A 9027-nucleotide genomic window follows, 5' to 3' on the forward strand; every position below is an offset into this window, starting at 1 on the left:
TGGGATAAGTGCTGCATACTACTATTCATCTCTTTCTTGAACGGAAACAGATCAGACATGCCAGAAATTATCGATCTGTCGGTCTGATGGGAATATTGCATGGTGTGTATGCCTTTAGGAGTCAGTGTTGGGTTGCTGGGAACTGTGGCTGGCAAACATCTCCTGAACGCTTCCTAAAACACTAAAGCCTCTTATGCTGGGGATACACGGTATGTTTCTGTACCGTGTATCGACCAGCTGATCCGGCCAGCTGATAATATTCAGTTTGCCCGATCAAGCCGCTCGACCCCCGCCCGCTTGATCCCCGCCGGCGGACAATGGCAGGGAATCAAGCGCTGACAAGAAAGCGCCAGCGGGGACGAGCGGCAATCGATCCGCGCGGACGACCGGGGATGCGGCTGGGGTCGATCCGGCGGCTAATCGGCCGTCGGATCGACCCGTGTATTTTGGGCATTACACGAGTCGGATTTAAGTCGGCCGATAGGGGCTGCCTCAGCAGACAGACGTGTATATGGCACCTGACGACCCTCAAGCGATCCACTGGACGGATCTACTCTACCTCCATTGTTCGCACCGCTCCCTGGCCAGCCCCATGACGTCACATGTGCACTGCTAGTCGTGCCCCCGCCCTCCTCATAGCAACATAGCACGTTGTCAGCTGACGCACGTGTGCAGCCCAGCGAGGTTGCACAAGGGGATCAGGTCCAGTTGGGCATGTGTATGCACCCTAAGGGCTGATTCACACTACGAGCGATTGTTAAGTGCTGGAGATTTTAAGGGCTTGTTCACACTGAGCGGTTTCAGGTTTTTTTTTATTTATTTTTTTAAGCGCCGCTGAGTTTTAAAATTGACCTCAAAGCGCTTGTGCAATGACTTCCTATGAGAGAGTTCACCTCTGAGCGGTTCAATTACGATCCACTCACCAAAGTGCTGCCTGTAGCATTTTCAGGGCGATTTGCCTATAATGGAAGGTATAGGAAAAATCGCAAAGCGCGGCCTGTACCATTTTCTGAGCGCTTTGGCTCAATGGCAGGTATAGGGAGATCGCAAATCACTTGAAAAAGCGTTTTGTATAGCGATTTCCCCAGCGCTTTCATGAATAAATACATTGTATTTATTCATTTCCGGGTACACGAGTTCAACGGAAAAAAAACAAATCGCTCTGCAAAAGCGCTTAGAAAAAAACATCCCTACGGTGCAGGTAAGCCCCAGGAGGCGCTAGAAAAAACAAAGTTGCGCACAAAAATGCAAGCGATGTGAACAAGGCCTACAAGCTCTTGCTAATGCAATGCTATGGGGGATTGTTACAAAATCACATGGCTGCAGCGTGAACACATACATAGGATAACATTAGCAAGAGCTTTTACAATTACAAGCGCTCAGAGAAGCTCTTAGGCCTAGTGCACACCAGAGCGGTTCGGTTGCGTTTTCAGATCCGCTTGCGGGTGCGGATCCGCTAGGGTAATGTATTTCAATGGGCTGGTGCACACCAGAGCGGGAGGCGTTTTGCAGAAACGCATACTCCCGGGCTGCTGCAGATTTTGGATTGTGGAGGCGTTTCTGCCTCAATGTTAAGTATAGGAAAACCGCAAACCAGTCTGAAAAACGGCACTTCAGAGCACTTTTCTACTACACCAAAAACGCCTCCCAAAACCGCAAAATGCTAGGTGAAACGCTACAGAAAAATAAGAAAAAGCGTTTCAAAATCTGCTAGCATTTTGCGGATCTGCTAGCGGGTTTTGGTGTGCACCAGGCCTAAGTGTGAACAAACCCTAAGGACTGCATTCCACGTTATGCACTTTCTTGCATTTTGCTGATTGTTTGCACTTCTTAAAAATACAAAATACGATGGCATTATATAAGACACATTGCTGTAATAGGTTTCCATCAGTGCAGTACAATTTTATGCGCAAGCGCAAGATTCTGCATGCTGTGCTTTACTAATCATTTATTTATTACACACTTTTTCCATAAAAATGTGATTTGTTATTTATTGTAGATTATAAAACAAACAAACCAAAATATCCTCAACTACCCACAAAGATTAGCTGCAGCTGTAATCGGCCTGTTTATATGGCAGAAGGCATTGTGATTGCAACATGCGGAGGAAAAGACAGGCTTGCAATGATGCCCTCCTTTAAGGGTTTTAAAGAGGACCTGTAGTGAAAAAGGTAATCTATTACATTTTTGTTTTTTTACAACATTCATTTATAGATTACTTAGTCAGTGTTTGCCCATTGTAAAATACATTCTGAAATGCATTGCAGGTGGCATCTTTGGTCCCGTCAGGTGCAGCTCTGCGGAATGTTTGGTTACTGAGAGTTATGAAGCCTGTGCTCCCTGGCGATTTATGTGCAAAAAGTGGTTACATTTTCATGACAATTTTGCCTGTAACCAAAATGTGTCAGTTAGGCTTAGTTCACACTAGAGGTTCGATTCACAACTGCGTGATAACTGCTATCACACCAGTTATCACGCGATCTGCCGCTCGCAGAGCTTTCACGTAAACAGCGTTAGTTCCCATGATAAGCGAAGGTTTCCGCACAATCACGTGCGCGTTTCAGCATTTCTGCTGATTTCTGAGCAGATTCAGCCTCAAAGTATAGGAAAGTGGAAAACCACTCTGAAAAGTGCTTGATCAGAGCGATTTTCCAGGCGTTTTTGTTGCAGAAGCGGATCAGTTCCAACTGTACTGTATCAAAATATAAAAAACGCTCCTAAAACTGCTAGGCATGCTTAGAAAATCCCCAGGCACATGCCTAGAATCCCTTAGAAAAATCACTTCAAAAAGCGCTGAGGGTTTGCGATTACACTAGTGCTTTTTGGTGTGCACTGGCCCTTAGATCTGCTGGAGAAGCCCGACTCTTCCATACCGTTTTAAGCCATCTTTACCAGGACGAGTCCGGCTCATCCATACCACAGGGGAGGTTAAAGGCATTTGGAACACTGATTTGAAAGTAAATCAGTACTTTACAGGGATAGGAGACTTTCAGCAGCTCTGGGAGAGTGTACAAGTCCCTGGCAGGCAGTGTCTTGGTTGGGAAAGAACCCAAGACCGCTGTGAGAGTGCCCCCCATCGCTTTAGCTGACTTTTTTTGGGGGGGGGGGAGGGGGGGTTAGAAATTTGCCTTCTTAAACAGAAAGTATTTGCGTTTATTTAGTGTGTGGTGAGCATGTGATGTGTCCCACAATGCACCACTGCTGAGTGTGCAAATCATGTGTTGTCCCTGAAAGCTAGCCACACCTCCAGAACGCAATGATGTGTCAGCTTGTTCATTGTACAGAGCCACAATAATCCAACATGCATACAGACTGTTTCGGATTGGTTGATCCTCATCAGTGCATGGCATGGATTAATACGGCTCTATGGGGTAGGACTTGAAGCACCCAGAGTTACAGATTAATCAGCAGGCTTCATGGTGAACCACAACTCCCAGGAGTGTGTAAGAGGATAGAAAGGGCAGAGACACACTGCAGATCGCTTTTCCATCAGTTGTCATTTAACTCAGGATTGACATCAATTTCAATCAGTAGCAGACACCCCCTTTCCCATGAGAAACCTTTACTTTTACTCAAATATATCATCAGGGGTCTGTATGGCTGATATTGTGGTGAAACCCCTCCTACAGTGTGATGTCATGACCATGGTCCTGACAGTTTGCCATCATTGTGGGAAATAACATTTTTTTCCAACTGCCAAGCAACCAGTATCTCCAGCTCTGTGCATAGAACTCTCAGTAATGAACATTCTGTACAGATCACCTGGCAGGACTAAAGATGTCACCATCAGTGATACACTTCAGAATGTAAATCAGGGAGAGGAAAGATTTTATAAATGGGCAACACTGACTAAATCTATAAATGAATACTAAATAAGCAATTTTTATATTTAATTTTCACTGCGGTTCGTCTTCCATTGACCTGCATTAAAATTGCGGCAAAACGGCGACAATCACGATTTTTCAAAATATTGCTGCAGTTTTAGTGCTAGTCAATGGAGGCGTGTTTTTAAAAGCTGGAAAAGCGCTGTGCGGTGCGTCTCTCAGAGCTTTGATTCTCTGCCCAGAGTTTAGCTTTAAATAATCTGATTAACAAAGCTTGTTCTGGTCAGACTGACACCTGATAGTAGCAGTGATGTGCGCAGATGATGGATTCGCCCCTAGGCCCGGATAATCCAGCGTCAGCGGAGCGGTGGCCATTATTACTGCTGGGAATCAGTACAGACACTCCCGGGTGCCAGTCATCCAGTGACAAAGCAATGCTATTATTACCGGCTGCTAGAATGCTCCTATTCCTAGCCTGGCAGCACCCAGGTGAAGGGGAGGCGATATACTGTAAGTAGCGAGTGTGACTGTGGCTCAGATATATAGGGGGGGGGGGGGGGGGGGATTGTGGGGGCTTCCGCTGTCTGCTGAGTATTGACTTAAAGGTCAAACGTGGAGATTTTGTATTTAGTCCAATTAAGAGGACACGACCTCCATAGTGAACGGCTGCAGTATAATCCCAGCATTTATCTCCTGTATCCAGGTGCCCAGCTTCCCAAATCCCTGCAGCAAGCGGGATTCTGATTTCTTAGCAGGACAATGAATGTGAGCATGGAGGAATGCAGCCAGCTGCTTGTTCCCTAGTGTCAGCCCAGTCCAACTTCCCAGCCACTTCCTGCTCTGCCACTCTACCCAGCATGCCATCTCCATATTCACACTACTTCCTGCTCTGCCACTCTACCCAGCATTCCATCTCCATATTCACACTACTTCCTGCTCTGCCACTCTACCCAGCATTCCCAACGCCATACTCACACTACTTCCCAGCCACTTCCTGCTCTGCCACTCTACCCAGCATTCCATCTCCATATTCACACTACTTCTCAGCTACTTCCTGCTCTGCCACTATAGCCAACATTCCCAACGCCATACTCACACGGCTTCCCAGCTACTTCCTGCTCTGCCACTCTACCCAACATTCCCAATGCCATACTCACGACTTCCCAGCCACTTCCTGCTCTGCCACTCTACCCAACATTCCATCTCCATATTCACACGACTTCTCAGCTACTTCCTGCTCTGCCACTCTACCCAGCATTCCATCTCCATATTCACACTACTTCCTGCTCTGCCACTCTACCCAGCATTCCCAACGCCATACTCACACGGCTTCCCAGCTACTTCCTGCTCTGCCACTCTACCCAACATTCCCAATGCCATACTCACGACTTCCCAGCCACTTCCTGCTCTGCCACTCTACCCAACATTCCATCTCCATATTCACACGACTTCTCAGCTACTTCCTGCTCTGCCACTCTACCCAGCATTCCATCTCCATATTCACACTACTTCCTGCTCTGCCACTCTACCCAGCATTCCCAACGCCATACTCACACGGCTTCCCAGCTACTTCCTGCTCTGCCACTCTACCCAGCATTCCATCTCCATATTCACACTACTTCTCAGCTACTTCCTGCTCTGCCACTATAGCCAACATTCCCGACGCCATACTCACACGGCTTCCCAGCTACTTCCTGCTCTGCCACTCTACCCAGCATTCCATCTCCATATTCACACTACTTCCTGCTCTGCCACTCTACCCAGCATTCCCAACGCCATACTCACACGGCTTCCCAGCTACTTCCTGCTCTGCCACTCTACCCAGCATTCCATCTCCATATTCACACTACTTCTCAGCTACTTCCTGCTCTGCCACTATAGCCAACATTCCCGACGCCATACTCACACAGCTTCCCAGCTACTTCCTGCTCTGCCACTCTACCCAACATTCCATCTCCATATTCACACGGCTTCCCAGCTACTTCCTGCTCTGCCACTATAGCCAACATTCCTGACGCCATACTCACACGGCTTCCCAGCTACTTCCTGCTCTGCCACTCTACCCAACATTCCCAACGCCATACTCACACAGCTTCCCAGCTACTTCCTGCTCTGCCACTCTACCCAACATTCCATCTCCATATTCACCACACTTCCCAGCCACTTCCTGCTCTGCCACTCTACCCAGCATTCCCAACGCCATACTCACGACTTCCCAGCCACTTCCTGCTCTGCCACTCTACCCAACATTCCATCTCCATATTCACACGACTTCTCAGCTACTTCCTGCTCTGCCACTATACCCAACATTCCCAACGCCATACTCACACGGCTTCCCAGCTACTTCCTGCTCTGCCACTCTACCCAGCATTCCCAACGCCATACTCACGACTTCCCAGCCACTTCCTGCTCTGCCACTCTACCCAGCATTCCATCTCCATATTCACACTACTTCTCAGCTACTTCCTGCTCTGCCACTATAGCCAACATTCCCAACGCCATACTCACACGGCTTCCCAGCTACTTCCTGCTCTGCCACTCTACCCAACATTCCCAACGCCATATTCACACTACTTCCCAGCTACTTCCTGCTCTGCCACTCTACCCAACATTCCATCTCCATATTCACCACACTTCCCAGCCACTTCCTGCTCTGCCAGTCTACCCAGCATTCCCAACGCCATACTCACGACTTCCCAGCCACTTCCTGCTCTGCCACTCTACCCAGCATTCCATCTCCATATTCACACTACTTCCTGCTCTGCCACTCTACCCAACATTCCCAACGCCATATTCACACTACTTCCCAGCCACTTCCTGCTGTGCCACTCTACCCAGCATTCCATCTCTACCATCCTATTCCCGGCCACTTCCTGCTCTGCCACTCTACCCAGCATTCCCAACGCCATACTCACGACTTCCCAGCTACTTCCTGCTGTGCCACTCTACCCAGCATGCCTCCTCCATATTCACACTACTTCCTGCTCTGCCACTCTACCCAGCATTCCCAACGCCATACTCACGACTTCCCAGCCACTTCCTGCTCTGCCACTCTACCCAACATTCCATCTCCATATTCACACTACTTCCTGCTCTGCCACTCTACCCAGCATTCCCAACGCCATACTCACGACTTCCCAGCCACTTCCTGCTCTGCCACTCTACCCAGCATTCCATCTCCATATTCACACTACTTCCTGCTCTGCCACTATACCCAACATTCCCAACGCCATACTCACACGGCTTCCCAGCTACTTCCTGCTCTGCCACTCTACCCAACATTCCCAACGCCATATTCACACTACTTCCCAGCCACTTCCTGCTGTGCCACTCTACCCAGCATTCCATCTCTACCATCCTATTCCCGACCACTTCCTGCTCTGCCACTCTACCCAACATTCCATCTCCATATTCACACGGCTTCCCAGCTACTTCCTGCTCTGCCACTCTACCCAGCATTCCCAACGCCATAGTCACATGACTTCTCAGCTACTTCCTGCTCTGCCACTATACCCAACATTCCCAACGCCATACTCACGACTTCCCAGCCACTTCCTGCTCTGCCACTCTACCCAGCATTCCATCTCCATATTCACACTACTTCTCAGCTACTTCCTGCTCTGCCACTATAGCCAACATTCCCAACGCCATATTCACACTACTTCCCAGCTACTTCCTGCTCTGCCACTCTACCCAACATTCCCAACGCCATATTCACACTACTTCCCAGCTACTTCCTGCTCTGCCACTCTACCCAACATTCCCAACGCCATACTCACGACTTCCCAGCCACTTCCTGCTCTGCCACTCTACCCAACATTCCATCTCCATATTCACACTACTTCCTGCTCTGCCACTCTACCCAGCATTCCCAACGCCATACTCCCGACTTCCCAGCCACTTCCTGCTCTGCCACTCTACCCAGCATTCCATCTCCATATTCACACTACTTCCTGCTCTGCCACTATACCCAACATTCCCAACGCCATACTCACACGGCTTCCCAGCTACTTCCTGCTCTGCCACTCTACCCAACATTCCCAACGCCATATTCACACTACTTCCCAGCCACTTCCTGCTGTGCCACTCTACCCAGCATTCCATCTGTACCATCCTATTCCCGGCCACTTCCTGCTCTGCCACTCTACCCAGCATTCCCAACGCCATACTCACGACTTCCCAGCCACTTCCTGCTCTGCCACTCTACCCTGCACTCCCAACGCCATATTCACACTACTTCCCAGCCACTTCCTGCTGTGCCACTCTACCCAGCATTCCATCTCTACCATCCTATTCCCGGCCACTTCCTGCTCTGCCACTCTACCCAACATTCCATCTCCATATTCACACGGCTTCCCAGCTACTTCCTGCTCTGCCACTCTACCCAGCATTCCCAACGCCATAGTCACATGACTTCTCAGCTACTTCCTGCTCTGCCACTATACCCAACATTCCCAACGCCATACTCACACGGCTTCCCAGCTACTTCCTGCTCTGCCACTCTACCCAGCATTCCCAACGCCATACTCACGACTTCCCAGCCACTTCCTGCTCTGCCACTCTACCCAGCATTCCATCTCCATATTCACACTACTTCTCAGCTACTTCCTGCTCTGCCACTATAGCCAACATTCCCAACGCCATACTCACACGGCTTCCCAGCTACTTCCTGCTCTGCCACTCTACCCAACATTCCCAACGCCATATTCACACTACTTCCCAGCTACTTCCTGCTCTGCCACTCTACCCAACATTCCATCTCCATATTCACCACACTTCCCAGCCACTTCCTGCTCTGCCAGTCTACCCAGCATTCCCAACGCCATACTCACGACTTCCCAGCCACTTCCTGCTCTGCCACTCTACCCAACATGCCATCTCCATATTCACACTACTTCCTGCTCTGCCACTCTACCCAGCATTCCCAACGCCATACTCCCGACTTCCCAGCCACTTCCTGCTCTGCCACTCTACCCAGCATTCCATCTCCATATTCACACTACTTCCTGCTCTGCCACTATACCCAACATTCCCAACGCCATACTCACACGGCTTCCCAGCTACTTCCTGCTCTGCCACTCTACCCAACATTCCCAACGCCATATTCACACTACTTCCCAGCCACTTCCTGCTGTGCCACTCTACCCAGCATTCCCAACGCCATACTCACGACTTCCCAGCCACTTCCTGCTCTGCCACTCTA

General features: G+C 49.5%; 1 protein-coding gene across 3 annotated transcripts in view; it reads left to right on the top strand.

Moving 5' to 3' along the window:
- The window catches only part of CDC42EP4 (CDC42 effector protein 4), a 58091-nt gene that overhangs the window by 40377 nt on the left and 8687 nt on the right, over nucleotides 1-9027 (top strand). Inside the window, exon 3 of one of the 3 annotated variants that reach the window (XM_068264020.1) lies at nucleotides 2000-2171. The exons of 1 other annotated variant lie outside the window; for it this stretch is intronic. The gene's annotated coding sequence lies outside the window, so the exon portion shown is untranslated. Of the gene's footprint in view, nucleotides 1-1999; nucleotides 2172-4146; nucleotides 4335-9027 lie in introns of those variants that run through there. One more of the 3 variants, XM_068264021.1, reaches the window with a different exon arrangement.

The sequence above is a fragment of the Hyperolius riggenbachi genome, chromosome 12, assembly GCF_040937935.1.
Source record: "Hyperolius riggenbachi isolate aHypRig1 chromosome 12, aHypRig1.pri, whole genome shotgun sequence".
Lineage (NCBI taxonomy): Eukaryota > Metazoa > Chordata > Amphibia > Anura > Hyperoliidae > Hyperolius > Hyperolius riggenbachi.